Raw genomic sequence first — 23242 nt, 5'->3', positions numbered from 1 at the left:
ACAACTTGCCAAATGGTCCATAGACGTTAGATCCTGTCTTTTGGATATAAGCACTAGAAGGGCTCTTCAAGCTCTCCTAAACTTCAAGCTTTCAAGGCACCCTAGTCCATTTCTTTGTATGTAATATAGGACCATCTTTGTGCACATGACTGAGTTGTCTAATGTGGCTCCTGTGGATGCTTCCATAAATATTTTTCTTTGATGCTGTGAGTTGCTGAGAAAAATCCTTTGTCCTTTCTTTCTGCAGGATCTCTCTTAATTGTTTCTCCTCATTTGGCTGGTGATTCTGGTGTCCTCCTTGTTTCTCCCCTCTGCCTCCCCTCATGTCTTGGAGTCATGTGTGATTTCCACCTTGACAGGTGGAAAGGATCTGCACTCTCCTTTCCTTTGAGGAAATCTTGCCCTCACAAAGTTTTAAGGATATAAAATAATGACTTACTTCATGATAATTTAGCTTGTAGTTGTTAATACTGCTTTTATCAGGACTTCTCTCAGAGCAGAAATTCTTTCGTGCTCAGGACACAGTATGCTGCATAAAGGATGGACATAGTATGCACAGGGATCAAGTTTGTTTTGCCTTGCCTAATGTCAAGATTCGATTACCATTTGACCGGAAAAAAAAAAAAAAAGTTAAACGTCTGACTTTTAGTTTCAAGATCATACCCCTGACTGTAGACTTTCACAAAACCTCTCAGTGGGACTGGAGTAGACATACTCTTACTGTAGAAGGTCTGCAGAATTGAATAGTTCTGGCAAAGATTTTCAGGAACCAGGATTTCTCTCTATATGTACAAGGGAACAGTAGGAAAGAATTTTTTCTTAATCCTGGGAGTAGGGGAAGGGCAAGGGGCAGGAAGCATAAAGCTATTCTTCCAATATTTTTTTAGTTAATATTTATATCTAGAAGTGTTTTGAGTTCCATCAGGCCAGCCTTCTGCTATGGACAGATTCTTCTGTTACTTAGACAAAGAAAGTTGGTACCCAAATACCTATGAAATACAGTGCCTTGATACCTCGACTCCGACTTGTGGGAATGCATCTCTGTATAAAGAAGTATGGGTCAGGTATTGCTGTTGTATTTTTTTATGTGGTGATGTGAGAAGATGATTAGTGTACTATTCTTCTCATTTGCTGAATTTAGAAGCTTAAATAGTACTCCTTTAATTGATTTACTGGTGAGGTCTCCTAGGATCCTGAGACATTTGCCTATGTGATATGGCACTGAGAAAGATGCCAGAAGGATTGAACACTTGCTTTGTTTCCAGGCTCTGATATTAGTGGTGCCTATTCAAATATGTTATGTCATGGAAATGTTCTGCTTGATAGGGAATTACAGAAAGCAAAAATTAAATCATTTCTTGAAACTGCTGTAAATTACACTGGGTACAGAGTAGATGGTATATAGGGGGCACAATGCTATTTGTAGTTAAATTTCCATTCCACTGAACCCCATCCCATATGGTATATACCTCCAACAATGGAAGTAAGAGAGGTGTGTGTAAATAATGGTTTCCAAAAGACATGTGAGATTTGGACCAACTTTGGGCCAGTCCTTGCCCCTTTTAATATGTCTCCTTTTAGGCATACAAAAGCCTCAAACATTCTTGCCATGGAAGATTGCATGCAGAGTAATGGAAAATCATCCCATTTATTTCCATTTTTATCTCTCAGCAACAACATTTCCCTTGATTCTCTCCTGCCTACAAGATACTTCTTTCTGTAATAATAATTCTGCAGCTTCCTCCAGCAGACACATATGCTAGTGCTTCCAATCTCTCATCTAAAATCACTGGCTGACAGGTCTGACAGAAACAAATAGCAGGTGGGTTGATAGATACTGTGTTTGGATTTGCTTTAAAGTGCTTTATCTCCCCTTCTTATTTTTTTTTCCTGGTTCAGCACCTTTTTCTATATAATAATTAGGATCACAACTTCCAGTTTCCTTGGTATGTAATCATGGGCCACTATACTAATATTATCTCAGCTGTGGATATAATGTCGTGTTCCTTCCTTTGGAATATCATGTGCTTTTGCTTTTTTTTTACTATACCTCTGTATCATATTCCTGTAGTTCCTTTACAAAGGAATGTTTTTCAGTTTTCTTTCCTTACAGTAGGGCAGGATAGACCAACAGCATGCCAAATGGCTTCTAGATCTGTTGTGATTTTAATTCTCTTCTCAATACGTACACTTTTGTAGATGCCAGTAGATCCCATCTGTGCCCTGGTTGAAATATTACAAATGACGCAGATGAAAACTACATATTAGCAGAAATACCTGAGGAGACTTGGGCAGATTGCCTTTTATAGTCTGCTGGCTTCTTCTTCCAGCTGGACAAACCACAAAGATCCTTAGCTTCAGAATTTGCTGCCTCTGTGCATTGGCTTCAAGTTCAGATTTGGAAAGATCACAGTTGTTAGTATTTGTCCACTTTTTACAGATTCTTTTCTTCTCATGACAGAAAATCTTGCTAGAAACTTGGTAGCCTTATCTCCAAAATGAACATTTTTTTATGTATTTGCTTGTACCCTTTATTAATGAAGGAAGTGTAATTGGATCAGAGATACTTTATGTTAAATTCAAACTCCAAAGGTAGGTAGGTATGTGAGGCATAAACCAGTTACTCTTAGGCTGAACTAGGTCAGGGAAATAGGACTTTTTTATTTTTAAATAAAAAATAGTTACTGAAATCCATCTAAAATTATAAAAAGACACATAATCTAAAGGAATTAGTAAGAGTAGTAGTAATATCATCTAATTACACAGTACTTTTATTGCAGCAGCTGGTGAAAGACCTTATCTGGAATTAAGGATTAGTATCTCTATTTTGGAAAAGGAGGAACTGAGGCAGAGAGCATTTAACTGGTTTCTTCAAGATGGCAGAATAAATCAATAACAAGTGAATGCAGACAGCATCCAACACAGAGGTCTGTCTCTATGTTACTGGGATTCCTATCAGGGGAAATCTGCCATATAATGAAAGTGAAATCTTGTAATTTCATGATGCTTTGAGGTAATTATTGGCTTAGCACCTTCGTGAGAGAAGGAAGAGAGGAACTGGAATATGCACCTTGATCCAGTACAAGAAGATTCTCTTAGTATACCATTCATTTGTGGAGAAATTGCAGTTTTGTGATAGTTTTCTGATATGAGTGTCCATTTGGGAATCTGTCTGTATGTTATCTTGATCCTCCTTGTCACACCTTCAGCAAAAGGCTGCATGAGGGTCATGCTTGTGAGTTGCTTCAGTTCAAATTGCCATCAATGAGGAAGTTAACTCATGTATTTTTCATTGCCATTACACTGATGGATTACCTTCTGCTCACATATGTGAAAAGGTTATTTTAGAAAGAGACCATTTTTTTTCTAGATGTGTAACAGTACCAGACATGCCATATGTATCAAAATAAGTATTATTCTTCATCATCATCATCAGGATGAATCTGTGGAGTTTTGATTTGCAAAAGAAATTGGCTTGAATTGTGATTTAAAGTAGTGCAATCCTTTCCTGTAGCAGAGGGGAGGCTGAGGAGGCTTGGTGGTTTGTGTTTGTTACCCTCCTGCTTTTCCTCTATTCTAGGGTCTGGCATGTCTTTGCTTTTTCAATTTTAAGGATCACTGACTACTCAAACTGTTAAAAGTTTAGTTTTAAAACCTAGAGATAAGAGGCTAAGCAGATGTAGCAGTGGGTTTTTGTTCTGTCAGAATCAGGTGAAAGGGAGATGAAATGGAAGAACCAAAACACTTTTCTTGAAGATGGAAAGACTGCTGAAGTGGGAATGTCTGTCTGATCCATAGGAGCTTCACTGTCAGCCTTCTCCCTTTATGGTGGTAGATCCGTGAAGAATGAATAGGTAGCAGGGATTTGTATCTATGAAGAAAGGAAGACTGAAAGTTTGTTGATGGGGTAAGGAAGAATGGAGCAAAAAGTCTGGATAAAGATCAAAGTTTATATACTTTCCCAGTTCTCTGAATTTGCTGAGTTCACTAGCAGCTCATCTGTCATCATCTGCTTTAATCTGTTTCTAGGAGCTTTCATTGGTATGGATAGAAGTTATGTTAACAAAGATGGTCACACTAAACCCTATGAGCATTCATAAGAAATTAATAAGAAAAAAACTCACTCTGGGAAGAAGCTGTGGGAAAGTGTTTGGGGTATTTGGCTGTGTTGGAGAGTCAGGGGGAAGAGAATATTTCACTTCCTGCTTTGAAACTTCCAGGAGGAATTGCTACATTATTAGTAACCCACTCACAAAAATCTGACATTAGAAGGATTTTCATTTAAATTTTAAATTTAAAGCTGTTTAAAAATAGCTCTGTATAACAGCATTCTCCCTGAAATAGCAGGGAGGATATGGAATCAGCAGTTGTAAGAAGTGAGACCCTTATGCGATCAAATATTACTAGGGATATAATGGGCATTTGTTTCTTCATTCTTTGCAATGACATCTTACTTTATGTAGTTTAGAAAACTATCTATTATAAACTAACTATGTATAGTTTTTTGAATGGAGCTGACATAGTTTGAATACAGGTATTATTCCAAAAAACAGTTGTCATTAACTCATTGCATAGATTGGTGGATGAACAGAAGGGTGAGGCACAAGATGGACATAATGAGGGAGACATACTAAATATTCTGCCCCTTGTAACCTATTCCCACAACCTGCTTTGAAAAGCACATTGGATACTTCCTCTGCCATGCTTTCCAAGGCAACAGGAATCAATAGTCAGCTGTTTCTGTCTTGGTTAAGAAAAACACTTAAGCTGTTTAATGGTATGTATACAGTAATACTAAATTGGCTGGATTCTCACCACATGTGCAATGCCTTGCTGACCAGAGGATTTCTGTTGTCTGCATGGTATTCTAGACTTTTTCATGGTGAGTGACATTCAGACAGCATTGTAGAAAGGACCTTTGAGTATTCTATTTATTTATTAAAATAAAGAAAGAGTTCTCAGGCAACACAGATATTCTGGGAATGTTGTTCGAATGTTTGTTTCCCTGATCGTTAGTTTCAGGATCTGAAGAAGATGGATTGTAATGAAAAAATGTATTAAATTGGCTGTATTATCATTAGACTATGGTAGTGGATATATATGTGTGTACATGCATGTGTATGTATAGGTATGTTGAGCTGAGAATATCCTTAGGTACAATTAATAGACCTTTTAAAAAATGTTAGTGATCAGTCTTCCATTTTAGCATCCTCTTTTGGTATGGTAAACAAATACTGATGCTGATGGGTTCAAAGGATGGGAAGGACTCCAGATCATGCACCATCAGATTCAGTGCAGAAATAAAACTTCAAACCAGAAACCACAACATAAAATACTTAATTAATTTTAAGTTAATTTAGACTCCCATAAAACTGTATAGAAGTTCCCCAGAAAAATACAGAAGTTTTTCTTCCTTTGCTAACAAGATAAACATTTATATTTAGTTGCTTTGGCATTTTTGCAGGGCAGTTTGGGGCCATCTTATTAACTAAGATTGCAGTCAATTATCTGCTTTGTTGAGTATTTGTTTTCATTTGAGTGATCTTTGTACTATTTGCCAGATAATTTTTCTGTGGTGAGGAAACTCATTAGAGCTCTTTCTCTACCTGCTTGCTAGAGTCTTACTCGTCTGAAACTGAAAGTTCCAATTAACGTGATCTGAATTTGATTGGAGCTGTAAACAACTGCAGCTACCTTTGCTTCATTAAAATATGGAAAATCATGTGCTTGTTTTCATTATAATTTATAATTACTTTTTTTTTTTTCTGCTTGATGCAAATAGGAACTTGGCCTTTATTCTGACATAGAAGGTGCAGCATCAAATCAACAACTTTATTTTATCGCGTGAAACAGATGGCGAAGATCACAGATATTTCCAAGAAAAGACAATGTAATTTCAGTACTAAATTACCCTTGCTCAAGGGCCTAACCTCCAGGAGTTGATAGGGAATACAACTTTATGGTGTATTTCTTGTCCTAGTTTAGGCTTAACTCACTTGAGACTAGGAGAGATTGAATCTTTGCTTCATATTGTTGTTTAAAAACTCAAAACCAAGCCACAGCGTAATCATTGGTAGTTTCAGAGGTGATTTTAGTGGGTCTTCATTCACTCAGTGGTTTGTGCAATTTATTACTGTGTATAGAGTGAAGAAAAAAGGGATCGGATGAAAAACTCCTGAGCTGCTGAAACCAGTGACAAAGCTTTCCCTGATACATTGAAGATGATCCAGGCCTCTTCCATGGTGTAGGGTGACAAACATTCTGTGTCTTCAAAGGTATTTCTCATTTTAGGAGATAAACAATAGCTGCTTTTCCTCAGGGACAAACAGGAAAGCAGTGTGTGTACAGCCAAGCTTTCATAACAACAGAATGTAAGTCTTTCATCCTGTGAAGTGCCTAGAATCCTGATTTAAGAGTAAATGAAGTTTGTACTTTAACACATATATTTTGAAAGGCTAGGAAGGACACACTCTAATGCAATCTGGGTATAGGCAGGTTCCTTTGTTCTGTAAGTCACTTGAGAAAGTTAAAAAAGGATAAATGTTTAGACATAAACGTCCTGGGAAAGAGAGAATTGCAAACTGTTCAGCAGTTGATAGTAGAAGAGTATTCTAGAGCCTCACAGAAAACCACAAAGGCCCTGGAAAAAAAAAAAAATAGAGTTGCTTTTAAGGAGGGACCTAAATATTGCACGTCCTCAACTGCTGAAGAGGGCACACATGTGCGTTGGGACCCTGAGTTCTGAGAATTTCAGCCTTTCAGTGCTGACAGACAATGATCTTCAAGAGCTCACTGCATTTGACCTGAAGCCTCGGGAAAGGCTTCCCAAATTGTGTGAGAACACTGAGGTTGTTGCTGTATAATTAAAGTTATGTCACTGGGTGGAATATGTAGAGATGTAGAAAAATTAGGTTTATGGGATCTAGTAACAAGATGCAGGATTTTGGGTGTGAGTTTGTTCTTCTTCTTTTCTCCTTCTTCACAAATCTGGGTAGTTTGGTGTTGGTTCAAAAAACCCACAATGTGGATCATAAATGAATAGTTCCTGGGTTATAAGTAAAAATAAATTTGTGTTCCATAATTGGACAATTTGGACTTTAAATGTCCTTGGAAGTTAGAACTCGGGGCCATTTTCCACCTTGCTAACTTAAGAGGCACATTCTGTAAAGCTGTGCTATAGATAAGAAATAATAAACATCAATTAGAAGAAAAGCCTGGCGTCTCCTGAGTTTTAATCCAAACTCTGAGCAAAAGAGTTCTGAGTAAAAGAACTCGCGAAACAGAGGCAAAGAAGAGAAGAAACAAAACAGAGAAAATTAATACATGTATATACCATAAACCATAATATAAACACTGTCAGATTTGTGTTCAGACAGGTGGGCACCTGCTCACAAGATGTTTTCTCTTAGGTGCCCACCAGTCAACTGTGTTTGTGAGTAACTGGTAGGAAACTCAGAGATATCATTGCATCCAGTGAAGTCAGCCTGTATGCACCCAGATAAAATACTGTTAGCAACTGAGTGTGTCTGCAAATATCCTGAGGAGAAGCCAGGTTGATTAAAAAAACTTCTCTGATGGATTGCTATTTGTGGTTTGTGATGCATCCTGTCTAATTGAAGTAGCATGCCATTTTCAGTGAGACAGAAGCAATACTGGGTCGCATAAATATAAATTTAGGATGCACCAAAGATCTTCCCAGTGGCAGTTTGTGTGTTGGTGGCCCAATTTTTGATGCTATTCCAGCTGATCTTTTTAATCAGCAATCTGCCAGGGCTTCTGCCATTTCTCCTGCCCAATCTCCTCATCAGGCTGCCTGTAACCACATTGGAGCAGAGGATTCCAGGATTCCAGGTCAGTTGTCCTCAGTGGTTTAGCTATCACTTTATATCGAGAGGTTGTAATAAATTGCCACAAATTTATAGACTAGCTTAAATGGGATTTTTTGCTTTATGCATAATTTTTGAAACAAAGTAAAAATTACTTTTTTTTGTTGCATCCAATTATAGTTAAGACAGGCTTTTAGAAGTCTGCTGGGAATCTTTCTACATTTACTTCAGTATGACACCTTTAAGTGAATTTGTTTTTCTAGTGTTGAGAGTATGTCCAGGACCTTCTAAACTTAGCTGGAATATATCCAACTTAACTTTAGTAATTTAATTGAGACACCTAATTTAGGAGAATCTACCTATCTCATTAAATTCCCTTTCCAGTTAGTATGGACACAGTCCAAATAACATTTGAATTGCCTTCTGTATGTGGATCCCTTTCCTCATGGGAGAGGAGAATGCAATGAGATTCCCAGAAGTCAGGAGGCATGGTTTTGTGCCAAAAATCATGTTTTTCCATTTAAATTTAGATACCTATTTTTTTTAGTTTGATTTTCTACTCTGCTGAGCACCCAGTGGTTTGTAGAGGTCTTATCTTTTTCTTTTCTGTCAATAGGACAAATATGTTCATCTAGTTGCTTTAATATTTCTGCAACAATGCTGTAAAGAATGGATGGCAGAATCACCACTTTTGAATGTCAGGTCACTAACCTCTTTTTAAAACGTTTTACAGCCTTAGCTGTAGTCATGTAGCTTGGAAAATTTTTGATCAAGTTGCAGTTAGTATGTGTAAAGAGGATCAGATTTTGTACAGGTGTGTATTCTCTCACAGTGAATTGAACAATAGTTTATTTAACCATTTCTTTCAGTGATAAGATTTTTTTAAATGAAGTGTGAAGTTCTTAAAAATGATTTCCACCTTTTGCTTGACTTGACATGAGGGAAGTAAAAAGATGGTTTATCGATATTTCTAATGCATGAGTTTTTTCTCTAGGCTTTGTTCAACTGCAAAGTGACAGGGTTGCCATTCAAGTTACCATTCAAGTACCTGGGCCAGTTTCTGTATCTGTTAATTCAGAGATGGTACAAACTCAACAAAAGGACTGTTGCTGGAACTGCAGTCTGCATGTAAAATGATGTATAATATGCTCCTGCAATGCTCTTAAATAATATGTACAGTTTTAAGAAATGCAGAATTGATTTGATACTCCTAAAGTTTTTCTTTTCTAACTGCACACAGTTTCAGTGACTGAGTGATATTGAGTCTGAATTAATGATGAAGTATGAAAAAGTCTGTCTTAAAATCAGGCAGAAGTACATGTGCAGTTATTATATCATTCCTATTAGTCAAGGGCAGTCTGCAGTGAATTTCAGAGGGAATTCTTGTGGAATGGAATGTTTAAATTGTAGAAGAATGGCAGCAGTTCTCTGCAAGTTTCTTCGGGATAACGTGATTGCTTCAAGAGTGCTATTTGAAGGATATTGAAGCTTTGCAGACACTAAAGGCAAGTTTAATGGTAATTTCAATGGGGTCAGGAGTTTCTACTCAGTTCTTTAACTTTTATAACAGCTATTCAGTTTATCAGTCATTTTGATGAAACTAATGACAGATCAGAATTCTAACTGTGTACGTTATTTACATTAATATTCCTCTTTTCTTTCCTCCTTCTGAGGGAAAATGGTTGCAGTAATAATTTTTAAATTCATGTGTCTATGGAGTCACCCCAGTTAACTCCAAGTTTGCATGCTGTAGGTTTAAAATATCTTGTTACTAAAAAAAAAAAAAAAAAAAAAAAAAAAAAAAAAAAAAAAAAAAAAAAAAAAATCCCTACACCAATCTGTTGAAAGAGTCTAATGCATTGCATTGTAACCAAGTCTAAATACACGTACTTCTATGGGATAATTTCGACAATAGGTACCATCTGCTTAATGTGTTCATAAAGCCAAATATTAATTTCCTGGTAAATCAGTTGTAAATGAGAAAATATTACTATTATTGCAATAATTTTATATAGGATAAATACCTCAGTGGCTCAGAAGGTTAAAGTTTAGAATAAGAGCTGGCATTTACTTTTCTCTGCAATTTGGCTAAAATTAAATTGCCTGATCATGAATCCAAGTCATATTTTATCTTCCATAAAAATAGAAAAGACCTGGAAACAATCTGTAGACCACCAGGATGTCTGAAAGTTATTTTCCAGTTATAAAAATAAACTAGCCTTGAATTTATTCACCATCTGTCAGTCTTCTCTTCCTACCAGGGAACAGAATTTTCAGACAGGTTACTCGCAGTGGAAAGGAACAGCTGTAGGAAGCAAGGATACCAAGATTGCTCTAATTATATTAAGACACAGAGCGGCTTTTGGAAATTTGAAAGAGTTCAGTTGCAGTGTCTGGGGAGAGGTTTAACATTTTCAGGATTCTCAAGAATGCACACACTTCCTACCATGTCTGAACCTCCAAGGATTCATTCAAATGGAATGGAAATGGGCAGAGTGACCTTCCCTTACTTAATTTTCCTCTGCTTCAGAATCTGTGTGCAGGGCTGGAACCAGTAAAGGTGAAGCAAGAGACAGTGTTAATCTTATTGAGGTAAATCTTGGTGACCAGAAGAATGTTACCTTGCCATCATAACCTTTGGGGATCTACTGACTTTGATTCTTATTAGTGGTATGCTATTCTGTTTGAGAAAGAATAGCAGAAGGTGATTTTTAGTCCAAGAATGAAGTGATGAAGACTGTTTGTAGTTGGGTGAGCTGTGTCACGTGTGCAGGAAGAGGCTCAGGTTTACCAGCAAGTTCTCTCCGACTCCCTTCAGGATACATGTGTAACAAGATTAAGGTCACCTCTACTGGAGAGAGGGATGTAATCAACCTGTTTGTATTCTAAGGTTTTTGTTTTCTATTATAATTATTGTAAAGATATGTCAGCACTCAATAAATATAGGGGTAACTGTATTTGAAAATGCCCAAATCTTATTTTGACTGGCTGAGGTTCTACTAAAACAGAGAGATGGTTCTAAAGGGGTTTCTCCTCTCAAGAGCAAAACAAGCTAAGAGAAAGCTGAAAGGCACAACAGAAGCATCTCTGTCTAAATTCCGTAATAGATTTGACTTCAACATAATAACAAATTATTGAATGAAAGGACTTTCAGACCAAAACTATATGACCTTGAATTGTAAGAGTGGAAGGTTAGATCACCTTGGAAACCATAAATGGAAAGCCTATTCCTTTATCGTAGACTCTGTAACAAACTGAAGAAAATTGCTTTACAGGATGAATGAAGTGCAAGAATAGTTAAGGAATTATTTGAACAGTATTTCCAGCTTGAAGATAGGTGATTTCTGTATATGACTTTCATCTTAGTTCTTTTATTTGAACAAAAGCAGCTTAAAATTACCATGACATATTCAGAAAACTGCTGACAGACTTCAGATCTCTCTACACCAGAATATGCAAAGAAAAAAAGGAGGCATGAAATATGAAGCCATGTTGTCTGTCAGACTTACAGAAAGACTGGGCCATGCACCAGGTTTATGAAACAATGCAAATAACTTCCTTACAATAGAATTGGAAGTATATATCATTTTTTCCCAAAACTTTGTACGTATGCTCTTTTCCAAAGCCTTGCAGCACAAGGCTGTCAGTTCCACAACTTCAGGTACTGTGCAGTTGAAAATATGTATGAAGAAAGGCTAGATGGCTGGCAAATAATATATTCTCCTACAGTTCATTTGCGGTAGTGTTACTCGTGGTTCTGCTATACAAGTTGTCCTGCTCCCAGCAGAGGACTCCTGTGAGTATTGGGGCAGAAAGGCTGAAGAACTGAATGCATGACATTTCATAAAAATCTAAGGAGACAGGACATTATTAGTATATTAGAACTACATCTCTTTTGTCAGTCCCCTTGGTATCACTGCTTGGCATGGAAATTCTGACCCTATTAATGCTGGCTGAGTCTGAGCTTTATTTCTGGAAGCTTTTAAAAAACAGCTGGGGAGTACCTTTCACTTTTAGTCACACACTGTGGCTTCTTTTTCATGTCTGAAAGTTGAAAAAAGTCCCAGGGCTCTCCCTGGCCTTATGTGACTTTCATATGAAAACATCTGTGTTCCTAACCTTATCAACTTTTGGTGATAGATAGAAATGGCCAAGTGGTACCTTTATTTGATAAATTTCCAAAAGCTTCGTTTGTATCCCAATTCCTCTTAAACTTCCCTTTTTCAATTCACAACTGTGTAGGCTTGGCTGGAAAGTTGAAATTGTATCCTTAGGCTTCATACTATGTGCAGTATTTCATCACAAATATGATGCCACAACTAGCTTATTTCTGAGTCTTCAGGTGTTTTTATTGTAAAAGTCTTTGGGGCAAGATTACTTGGATTTCTGAATATTTGACTACAGAAGTCCACCTTAAAATATTCTGTGCTAATCCAGGCGATCTTTGCTACTTCCATTTAGGTTTTCCTTCAGGAAAGAAATAAATGACTATGTTACAACAGTACCTTTCTTCCTGGAGTCATAATTCAGGTTCATCCTTTCAACTGCTCTTAAACCTCATCATATTTGTGTCACCTGTATCATATTTTTATTTTTAATATTAATAGAAAAAAACAAGTTAGATCTGTTCATGTCTTGTGGTTAGCATGGCTATCAGCCTTCTGAATCTTCATGGTTATCATTCTAGTTCCCTTCCTCTGCAGTGCTGCTTCTAAACTCATATGCATGACCAGAATACTGGACATGCAAGTCTTTCTTGAAGTAGTAAAAAATAATTTTTTCTCTTTTTGGTAGAGGTCCAAAAATCTTGCTGCAGGAAAAACTAGTCTCAAAATATTATCAGCTGTCTTGTCCTAATCCTAGCAGTTTGAATAACCCTTAGCTTTATCATTTGATTGTATGAAGCTTAACTATTAATAATTCATAAGTTTTCTTGGGTATACTTTTAGAAACATCACTAAATGGGAACTTTTCTGGCTGAAAAGAAATAAATAGAACACTGTGATCTCAAAGGAGAAAAGAATTCCTGGAGCCAGCTTGCTGGGAAGCAGCTGAGCAGTAGCCAAGATTAATTTGTTTTTTAGATCTTGGTACTCTGAATTTCCCTACCACTCAAGATTGCTTTGGTGATATTTATTATGTTTTTCACACCCATAGCAACTTCAGATGGTATTTTCAGAGGTGGTAAAAGAAGAGAACAACTCTAATTTGTAATAGAAGTTATGGGAATCCAAGTGAATTTTTTCAGGAAACAAATTTTATTAAAACTGTGCAGATTGACCCTTGAATTGTTAATTTTTTTTCTCAGTAAAAGAATTGGGAAAACCGATGTGTTTCAATTCAGTTTTGTCAAAATGAGATATATCTACTTTGGTTTCAGAATTCAGCTTAATTTGAAATATACATTTTTTTTTAATAGTACAATGGATAATATAATCCAGTATCTTCATTTGAATTTTTACAAATGTTTCAAAATGTTTTATTTTATGGCATCAACCAGAAAAATCCCCCAAACCATTATTCACATAGCTCAAGGAATGAGTGCCCAAGTTATTTAGACTCACTGCAAAAGTTCAGCAGTAGCTGCTTTTATTGAAAACAAAATTTCTGTGTAATGAAAACAAAGGTACTGTAAAAGGAATGTTGTTAACTTACTTTGATTGGGTTTTTGTCCTCACTTTACAGAAGGAAATGGAGGGAAAAGTCAATTCATGTACAGAAATCTCTATGACATCTCTGGCAAGATGAAATGACAAGTGACTCGAAGCCCTTCCTTAGGTAATGAATACATGGATGACAGTGACAAGTGTTGTATTGATGTTATCTGCATTACAATGTATTATAGAGCAGAGAAGTGGTAGAATTTATGGGATTAAACTAAATGAATCAAGATCAGGCAATGATTAACATTTGGACCAGTAGCTTAAGACTTGGTTTCCTAAAATTAGATAGTTAAATCCAGATTCTGAACTTTGGTCACTTTCAAATATGTAACTAGATTTTCTGGAATGCAGAAGACTAGTACCTGTCATTTAAACCATGCTTTGTAAACTTAGGTTGGTACTGTAATTGCAATAGTTTATTATTAGTAATAGTTTAGTTTGATATTTCATTTGTACATGCTCTATGTGCACTTGTTTAAAAGCAACTGTACTGCACATAGTTACTGAAAAAGAGTAAAGGAGGAGAATTTTGGTAGAACTGCTGAGATACTGACCATCTTAATATAAACTGGTAGCAGGATATCTGTAATAAAAATCCATTGAGAGACTGAATTTGCAGTTGAAAAAGTCCAGACTGAAATGCTAAATCTGTGATATGGCAATCTAGAAATTATAAAATGAATAAGTGTCAAGAAAAAAAATTGAAAAAGGAAGAGACTGTGAGCAGTTTAAAAAAATGGTCTCAAGTACCTTTCATTTTTCTTTGTATGATTTTCATCTGATTAAAGCAGCTCAAATCATTGCTAGTTAGACTTAATAACCAGGCAATTAAATAAGATGAGAAATAATAGACAGAAGAAAGATTTGGAAAAAGTTAAGGTCTCAAATTTCAAGAAAAGAAGTTTGTACCATTCTACTACATTTGGTATTTGCACATTTCATCATTTTTAGATCTTTCTGAAATATAACTATACCACTGTTACGCAAACATTTTTAGAGCTCGGATTAATGTTAAAACTCATACAGTTTATTCATTATTTTAGTTTCATGCCACTTTTTAACCTAGTGCTCTAATAATGGTTAGTAGCAGTAGATGTAGAAGTGGTGTTCCAGTGACTATTTCTAGCTTCTTCTACTTTGTTCCTCAGAATTTGAAACGTTCTAGACTAATCATTTTTACGTGTCCTCTGGAGAGCCTAGAGGAGTTGAAACGGTGACTACCTCTTGGTTAATTGTAGATTCCAAGCAGTGAATTAGTGAATAGGCTGGTATTTAACTGTTTTTCATATTTGGTCAAAGGTTGGGCTCGATGATCTTGGGGGTCTTTTCCAACCTTAATGAGTCTATATGTCCTGTATATACTCTGGCCAGTACAGAACCTAGCTTTTCAGAATGTTTCAAAAGAGAGCTTGGCTGAAAAACAGGAAGAAATAAAAGCACAGGTAGCAGTGGTATCCACATGAATGCTTTGAATATTTTAATCCTCATATTAAACCCATGGAATGAGGATGAAGTTCCCAAATGCAAGCAAGAGATACATGAATTCTTCTAAAGGACCAATCCTGTGGAAAACTAGGCAATCTAATTGTAGGGTGTTCCTTCTCTTTTTCAGTTCCGACACCAAGCTCCTAGCCAACTGGCAATGGAAAATTGTTGGATAAGTCTTGTCTATAAAACTGGTTCTCAGTCAGATGAAAGTAATGCAGATTTCCGTAATGTTTTCAATAGATAACTTGCTAGATCAAGTTAGCCAGCCCTAATTTATGACAAATTTTTATCTGACAGAGTTTATTGCAGATTCTTTTTCTATCAGCTCCTTAAATATATATATATAAGAATATATATAAGAATATATATTTCCTGCATCTTTCTTCCACTTTGGTTACACAGACCTCCAGCCAACCTCCAGGTGAACTACAATTGAATGATGTTATAATCTACAGTAGAATCTCACCCCAGCAGCTTTTCTGATTTGACACTGATACTCCTAAATCTCAGAGGTAATAATTTTGATGGAAAATACCATAAAATGGAAGATGGAAAAAACCGCTAGAGTTCAATCCAGCTTAGTCCCATATTTATTCTGGGCTGAGCCGGATGGGATATGATGACTACTTTGTACCAAATATAATTTTATATACCTTGTCAAAAAGTGCTTCCATCAGCAAATTGGGTAGTAGTAAACTCCATATAATGAGGCATTTTTGAAGATTCAGCTTCGTGGCTAGCCTATAATAATATTTATTTGTTTTGTGGAGAAGTCTGATTTAATGTTTCACTCTGAACTGAGGGTAAAATTCTTTCTGTAGAGTCCTTTACTACTCACTCAATGCCAAGGTCTTTGATGAGTGTGTTGAGAAGCCTAGCCAGGATGGGAGAACACACAAAAGAGTATCATGCTCCTGCAAACAACAGAGTGGTTCAGTCAGAAAGGATTGGCCAGCTAAGTCTTTAAAATGACTACAATCCTGTAACTGCCTGGGAGAGGTCTGTCGTTACTTCATGGCTTAAAGTGTTGTAGGACAGTGGTCTAAATCAAGGGTATCATAAAGTTTTTACTAAGCTTGTTTTAACAAGACATTAGAAGCAAAGTACTTGTTTTATTGCTCCAGTTACGCTCTATTGGATCCTGGCCTACTAAAAGTAACAAATTGACAGTTGATTTTTTCAGAGGAAGAAATAGTTAACTTTCTTGCTTGTTTTTTCTCACCACTGTTTTTTTCCTTGGCATCCCTGCTCAGACATTTGGCCTAAGATCAAGAAATTTATGTGGAAGACATTGTTCAAATTAGGCTTTTCATAAGGATGGCTTAAGGAGGAAGTATGGTCTTGGCTTGCAACTTACTCTGAATATAAGAGTTACAGTGTGAAGGAGTGATTCACCGATGCCACTAGTTGATTGCAATCTCTATGTAACTTCTTTCTGCTCAGAGACAAATTAAAATTTGTCAAAATCAGTATCCCTTATTTGTCTTTCTCTTGACATTCACTGCTTAAACTTCCATAAGGAACTGATATTGGCATCTGAAGATGTTACTTTTCCTGTCTTTCTTTCCTTTTTAATATATTTAATATTGCTGAAGTGGAGAAGGAAGACTTCCAGGCATTGGAAGTGTGATTCAGGTGTTCAATTGGAAAAAAGAAATCAACAATCTGATTTGGACAGGAAGACAATGAGCAATTATTGAGACACTGCAGGAAATTTAATTAAAAATAGGATTTTTATGAGCAGTGTTAATGCTTGCTGCCTCAGCTAACCTGACAATAAAGGCTTTCCAAGTGACAGTGACATCTGGCACAGGATCACATGTAGGAATTATGCAGAGGTAATAAAAAGCACTTAATTAGCATTGCAAGCATCTCCAACATTTAGGAGATGTCTGCAAATTTGCATACAGATACGTAATTACGTAATTTGCAGCTGTTGTGTTTGTTCCATAAGACCTTGCCACTTTACTAGTAGAATATGTAAATCAGGAATGAATCCTTTTTAGCACCTACTTTTTCAGTAGTCCATAAATCTGTGGCAAATTATCGGAATTTGTGGACTTTCTCATCCTGGCTCAAAATTCTGTGGAAAACAGAGCTATATCCCTGGGCTTACTTAACTCTAAAGGTCTTTTAAGAGGTTTATAAAATGCAGCTCCTTGATTATCAGTTTTTGATCCCCATTCATGTCTGATAACTTAGTATGCAAGGCCATGCTGCAAATCTCTTTTGATATATTCCCTTCCAGTTTTAAAGGGAATCAAGTTAATATTTATTCTCATTAGTACCTTTCTGATACAGGTAATTACCTTATGTTACATGCAAACAGAGAAGGCTGGGAGGGAAGGATATCTGACCAAACAGTAGTGCCAGATAGGTAGCTCATTAAATTCAAGGTGAAGCTGGGCAACTCAGATGCCTGGATAAGCTTGAAAAATTTTCACTTAGGTACTAACAGAAAAAGATGTGAAAGATGTTTATCTAAACCAGCGTTCTTGAGATATATTTTAATATTAAATTTTATTCTGTTTCTACATTGATATTTTTGTAGCACATTTCTTGTATTTAGCTCTGGGGAGGTTTGCAGAGATACAGTCAATTAACAAAAGGTAATTCTGGCTACAGAGTGTGAGCACACTGAAGTAATGCATAGAGAAGTTGTTCTTTGTTTTTATTTTTTAACATGTTTTCCCTTGTGTTTTTGAAAGTGCTTTTAGTATAATCGTGCCATTGCCCCTTTCATGTAATGGAAGATTCTCCGTATGCCTGAGTCCTGTAAAGAAGAAAGTTCAAAGCACCAAGGGAGTTCAGAGCAGGTTAGGTGATAAAGCATCTTAGAAAACAGTGATGGTGCTCTCCCCCAGGAAAACTTCATTGTATCTAAGTTTAATTTCTGCTAGGAAATTGGCTGGATTGTGGGCTGCTAGTTCCTTTAACATCCTTCCATTAGATGAAAGCAGTTTGCAGTAATGTAGCCTAAAGTATATTTTTCTTTATGGACTATATAATACTTTTTCATTTTCTTTTCTTGTAATCTAAGTGACATGTGTGAAATGACAATCTGTTTATAGAATAATTATAATTAACAATGAATATATCTTTAAGGGTTTTGTTGCTGTTTTTAATGAGTATGAAAATGGGAATTGAAAATGAAATCTTTCTGCCCAGAATGACTGATCTACCTTATAGGCATTGTCAGCAATAGTTTTTATGGAGAGAGGGAAGTTGTAGTAACTGAAAGAATAAAATAATGAGCTTTCATAAATGCACTAGACAAAGACGGGAGCAACAGATGTTTCTTTTTCTTTAAACTGAGTGTGTGAGCACAAGGACAAATGTTTTCTGCTGACTGCTACAGCAGAATGTTGCTGCTGGTAGCGGCTCTATTGAAAACAGAAAAAATGGAAACAAGGTCTTGCTTCACATTGCTGTAGCTACACCTGGTTTCCTGTAGTTGATCTTTACTTTCTAGAGGAGAGTTCATTCAACAGAGGATGAGCTGGGGCTGGCAGTTCCGATGGTTCTGAGATTTCTCTGCGCCTCTGACTGCAGAATGGGAAGTTTTGGGCACTCAAATTCAGAGACAAAAATCCCCATGACTCCAGCCTGGTGCAACTTAAATACTGTAGGCTGGCATCTAGCCAGATCCATATGGAGAAGGTGTCTTAGCACCTGTTTGCTTCTGAACACAGGCTTCCAAGGCGGCACACTGCCCCACTGAGCCCCAGAGTTACATTTAAGGTCTACAATGACTTACACATCTCTAGATGAAGCTGAAACTCAGGCACTGTCACCTCTTCTGTCCTGCTCCACCTGCTGTCCCCCCTTACCTGGCTGGAGGTGTAATGCGCTGTGTGTGGATTTCATGTGCTGGGTCTTGAATCATTTGTTAAAGAGCTTCTTCCAGAAAAAACAATGTGGAACAATGCTCCTTCATGGAGAGTGAGTGGCTGTACAGAAGTGCCAGAGCTTGGGAATGCTTCAGACTACCCAGGCAGCAGCTGACTTAGTGTTTGCCTGCTGTGCAGGGCTGGGGACACAGGCCTCGGTCATGGACCAGGGCTCCCTGCTGCTGCCAGACCCAAAGAAAAGGCCAAAACCACTCCTGGATGAATTTGTATAGCTGAGAGTCTTTCTTCTCATGTGAGGTACGAATCTTCCAGCAGCAGATAGATGATGATTAAGACTAATGGTACTTCTGCTTTTGTTTTCTGGTTCTTTTAGCTGCAGTTACTAATAAGTACACTCACAGAGGACATTCTCTTGAATTAAAGGTCCATGGCATTTTTTCTCCTAATTAAGCTGTGCATTTTTGAGATGCATGGCACGGTTCATTCTTTTTAAAAGGTAGGGGAGTTCCCAGTGGTATGATCTGTTTTCTGAACTTTTTTACAGCTTGAAGAAGATTTTTCTGCAGATTATAACTAATTTATTTTTGTCAGTGCCATGCCACATACCAGTTCTAGGCCAAACCAATTAGAAACGTGCATCTTTTGTTAGCTGAACAAATCTGATGCAACAGAATGTAAGCCTGGAAACCCAGATTTTTGCTGGCAGCAGACTGTCTGAAGGACTCTGTGATAGAATGTTCTCTGCAATGCTGAAGCCAGGCAGGAGCTCACTCGCAACCTGTGTGCCTACAATTCTTAGGGCTTATTTGGAAATTTCAGCTTGTCAGAGGCCTATCCTGATGTAGGACCAAGGTTTTTTATCCCCCTGGATGTTACTTTGCTATTATTAGTAAAGAAAATAGTATATACAAAGTCACTTTTTATTGAAATGTTGAAAAGGAACTGTAGTTATATATGTTTCTGCAACAGCTGGCACAGTCCTGGTCTTGTCTGTCATCTTGAGATACTCTTGTTTTATGAAATGCTGAAATCACATTGTGCGAGCCAAAGAAATAATTTCCTTCCTTTCAGTCAGAAATAGATGGTGGAGAAACTCCACTATCAATTTAATTCATCAGCTTCACTGGCTGTATTTCAAATTTAATGGTTTTCAAATATATTTATAATTTGCTGTTAAGAAAATTAAAATAAAATTCACAAATGCCTTGCCAAAGGCAGCATTCAATGCAGACTAATCTACACCTCAGGAAGGTGTTCAATTTTTTTTTGTCCATAACTGCATATAATTAGTGTGTCTGCAATAAGCATGTAATTTTTATTATCTGTGAAGAGTTTGGCAGGGGAAATACATCATTACCTGCACATCTAATAATGTGCAGTGCTACAATTTATTTTCTGAGATGCCATGTGTACTGATGAAAAAAATTGACTTTACCTCTCTCTTTGTTTTTTTATAGACATAGCAGAAGCCTAGCAGTCTGAAGCAGATAAAAAATAAGGATGGACAATATGTTGAAAAGACATTTACATAAACAGTGAGCAGTAGTGAACCGCAAAAACCAGTCCCAAGATCCAGTGAATAACTGATTATTTCAAAGACTTTGGGAATGTCAAGCAAGAGAAAAAGTGTACCTTTTTGTCACTATCCAGCAACCTTGAATATGGATCTGTAAGTGGTTTTATGTACACATAAAATAGCATAAAAAATGACAGACTACTGGGACATAAATAAACATACCATTGCTTTTTATTGTTGGCCTTTGGGCCATACGAAGTATAATCTCTTAAATATGCAATTTTACTATGAAATGGGTTTAATTATCTCACTAAATTATGGACATAACCGAATGGAATAATTTAGAAGAACTAGCTACAGACATGAAGCAGCACTGAGAACTGCTCAGATTTTTGTAGTGACTTGCAAAAGGAAGCTTTATATAAGGAGTAATAGTATGCTGGAAAAGGTTATGTGAGGAGGACAATGATGAAGAGAACAAAATCTCCTTGAGGGGTTGTTTTCTGAGGGTAACTATGAGAAGTACTAGGCTAATAATTAAAGAGTCCCTATCTGTGTGCTCATGGTTCTTCAAAACACTGTTTTGAGGGATCAGCAAGCAAGTCCTGCCTTTCCAAGGCACTTCTTGGGGTCAGGTGTATTTTTCTTGCAGCCAGTGAAGCCTCAAGTGTGGTCCTGAAAGCCCATCTAGACCATGAAGAGCCCCCACATGAAGACTGCTTGTCAGCTGTGAGACGGCATCTGGAAGAGCTGGAGGGTGTATATTCCAGGAAGCACAATGTGAATATGGCTGTTCCTGCATTCCTTTCAATACAGGATAGCGCCACACTTTGAATTTGAGCCATAGACATAATTTAGGCAGAAAAATGCAATTTAAATTGTTACATTCCTTCTATCTGAACAGAAACCAAGCATTTCTGGTGCTGTTCTTAGCTGGTTTTAATAATTTCTTCCTCACATTTGCACTGAATATGAAAAAGAGGAAAGAAAATGCTCTCAAAATAAGATGTAGCAGTAGGACATTTCCATGAAAAGGATGTTCTTTAATTAAATATTTGAGATGAAAAACTAAAAACTCTTTAGCTGCTAAATATCCTGTATTAAACTTCAGAGCTGTAAGTCCCTTCTTCAGGGGAGGAAGTTCTGTGGGTCCAGCTGGAGTCTCGTGAGACCAGTGATGGAAGCTGATCTTCCTTGCTAATGGAAATATGGATTTCTGCCACACACCATTTCTGTTCTGCAGAATCTAAGGTAATCGTTTTTTGAGAAATGTATATTTTGTTAATTGGGGTTGCTAAGATTGTTTTAGACTACAAATCAAATTCTGCAGTTCTCTTACTGTGAATGCAGTCAAAAGGGAGCTTTTCTGTCTTAATGGATGCTAAAATAGTATTTCAGTGTTTATAGGTGTGCTAGGAAAAAAGTCAACAAGAGAGTTTATCTAGGCTAGTTACATGAACTGGCCCCTTCCTTCCACGGTCTACACTGGGCATACCTTGTGATTTTTCACATGTGTAAATGGTTCCATCTTCTCTCAGCACTTCTGACAGAGAATACACCTATTCCTCTGTATGTGATAATGACTGTTAGTATATGTTGAATGTGTACAGTGTAACTTTTTTTTTGTGGTGGATTGTTTTTGAAAAATCTGATCACATAGCAAAAAAGAGCATATACAATAATATTTTAAGATAAATATCCTCTTTATCAGCTTGCACTGAAAGATTTGAAATAAAAGCATGATGAAAAATTTGAGATAGAAGAACCATTTTTCAGAAAAATATTTTTTATTCAGAAGGAAATATTATGTGGTTGTCAAAAATCCTCTGTTGATGTCTGCTGCATGTGTACATTTCTCTTTCCCTATTAGAGCTTTCATTCTTTGCTTATATTCCATTTTTATTATGACTATCATTTGAGACTAATAATACAAAGCAACTTTTTTTCTGCAGTTTTTGGCAATATCCCTTTTGATGGCTGAGCCACCTGATTTTTACCGACTGAATGTTTTACACTGGGAATAAAAAAAAAGGCAGTGCTCCAAATAATGAGTTGCTATGTAAAATCATTGCCTTAAGCCAAATTTCTCTTTTCTCTTTCAAATGTTGCTTTTCCTTGTCTTTGACTACAAATGTTTCTCAATTTTTTTTTCAGGGACTGATATTGTGCTTCAGAAGTAAAGATATAAAGAATGCTAAAGCTATATTTCTTAAAACAATCAAACAAAAATCCCAGAGAGCTCTGCAATTTCCTTTATTTATTTTTTTTTAACTTGCTTGGCTAATGCAGTAACATAGAAAACTAGAATAACTTTAACTAAACAATACATATTGTTGTTTTACTAAGGGAAGTTCTATAACATTACAAATGCTAAAAGCTTACCTAGAACCCTGTTTTTCTTGCATGACTATGGTTATTAATGATTATAAATGGTAATTTATACATATTATACATAATTAGATAGTGGATACATTTTGAGGAGGAGAAGATAAATTTTAAACTGAGCTCTTGGTTTCATTACCTGAAAGAGGGCCATTACTCTGTGGGTTTGGGCCAAACACAATGCTTGAAATGAATTCTGTTATTTCAGAAACAGTAACTATTGGTAAAAACAGTGAAAATTGAAATTCAGGGAACTGTTTAGTGACATAAATACCAATAAGCTATAAAATTACAGCCCATTCCTCTGAGACTCTATGCATCAACAGTTAGTCTTAAGTGATTCAATTGTGACTAATTACATATTATGAGTCCTGATCTTTAGCACTTCAATCAACCTTTAGTTGTGCTGTTTATACACAATTTGTCTCTGTTTATGGTTTTATATGATAACTGAGCCAATCTGCATTTCATTAAAATTGACGTGGAGATGGTGGAGGCTTTCCCACTTGATTGTTT

At 36.5% G+C, this 23242-nt stretch overlaps 1 long non-coding RNA gene across 1 annotated transcript in view; it reads left to right on the top strand.

Moving 5' to 3' along the window:
* The window catches only part of LOC138109061 (uncharacterized), a 154608-nt gene extending 132255 nt beyond the window's left edge, over positions 1-22353 (top strand). The window contains exons 2-4 of the long non-coding RNA XR_011150243.1: positions 13512-13604; positions 20286-20497; positions 20997-22353. This is a non-coding gene — a long non-coding RNA (uncharacterized lncRNA). The remainder of the gene's footprint in view (positions 1-13511; positions 13605-20285; positions 20498-20996) is intronic.
* Positions 22354-23242: the final 889 nt, after the last annotated feature.

Source organism: Aphelocoma coerulescens, chromosome 4 (genome assembly GCF_041296385.1).
Source record: "Aphelocoma coerulescens isolate FSJ_1873_10779 chromosome 4, UR_Acoe_1.0, whole genome shotgun sequence".
Classification (NCBI taxonomy): domain Eukaryota; kingdom Metazoa; phylum Chordata; class Aves; order Passeriformes; family Corvidae; genus Aphelocoma; species Aphelocoma coerulescens.
This window is presented reverse-complemented; position numbering and strand designations above follow the sequence as displayed.